Source organism: Sapajus apella, unplaced genomic scaffold (genome assembly GCF_009761245.1).
Source record: "Sapajus apella isolate SASKATOON/1434 unplaced genomic scaffold, GSC_monkey_1.0 scaffold6, whole genome shotgun sequence".
Classification (NCBI taxonomy): Eukaryota; Metazoa; Chordata; class Mammalia; order Primates; family Cebidae; genus Sapajus; species Sapajus apella.
In genome coordinates, this window is record NW_022436946.1 from 63258586 (window position 1) to 63259948 (window position 1363).

Below are 1363 nucleotides of genomic sequence, written 5' to 3' on the forward strand. Positions count from 1 at the left end.
AAAAAAAAAAAAGAAAAGAAAAAAACTAATGAATAATTAACTTTAAAAACATATCATTGTACATATGTTTATTGTATACATAATACATGTAACATGTATATATTAAACATATATGTATGTCTTACTATTTATTTATTTATTTATTTATTTTTTTAGAGATGGGGTTTCACCACATTGGTCAGGCTTGTCTCAAACTCCTGACCTTAGGTGATCCACCCAACTCGGCCTCCCAAAGTGCTGGGATTACAGGTGTGAGCTACCGCACCTGGCCTTGTATGTCTATTAAACATATACTATATATATTATACATATATAATGAAAAATACTGCAGTAAATATTATATCTGAATTATCTCCCAAAAACAGTTATATTGATTTATCCTCTTGTGAACAATAAACATGAATGTTGATTTCTCCATATACATGCTGGGGTTAACATTTACAATCAGATATTATTGATCTTTGTTGTTGCTATTGCTGTTACTTTTGTTTGGGGCAAGCATTCATATAAGGGGAAAAGCTATAAAGGGAAGCTGAGATTCAAATGGGAAGATCTTAAATGGCAAAGAGGACATCAGAATGTTTTTAAGCACTGGAAAACTAGAGAAAGAGTTCGAGAAATATTTTAAAAATTATAAAATGTTTGAGCCAGAATAATCTTTAAAATCATGTTCCAATGCCCTTTTTTTTTCTTTTTTGGAGATGGAGTCTCACTCTGTTACCCAGCCTGGAATGCAGTGGTGTGATCTCGGCTCACTGCAGCGTCCGCCTCCCTCGTTCAAGTGATTCTCCTGCCTCAGCCTCCTGAGTAGCTGGGATTACAGGCGTGTGCCACCACGCCCAGCTAATTTTTGTATTTTTCGTAGAGACTGGGTTTCACCATGTTGGTCAGGCTGGTTTTTAACTCCTGACCTTGTGATCTGCCCACCTCAGCCTCTAAAAGTGCGGGGATTACAGGTGTGAGCCACCGTGCCCAGCAATGCACCTCTTTTATAGATCAGAAAATGGAGATTCTGAGACGTGAAATGGTTTGTCCAAGTCCACCCTACTCTAGTAGTGGATCTGGGATTAGAAGGTTGTCTTTGTTTCAGCCTATTGTTCTATTAATTCAGCAAATATTTACTAAGCATCAAATCCTATGCAAGATAACTAAAGAGTATTTGAGATATAAATATTCATTAATAACTTTGTTAATTTTTAATAGATGAGATCTTGCTATATTACCCAGGATAGATTTGAACTCCTGGGCACAAGGGATCCTTGTAGCTATGCCTTTCAAAGTGTTGGGATTACAGGCATGAACCACTGTGTCTGGCCTTTGACACTTTCTTATGCTAGCACTTTCAGATACATTTCATTCTAAC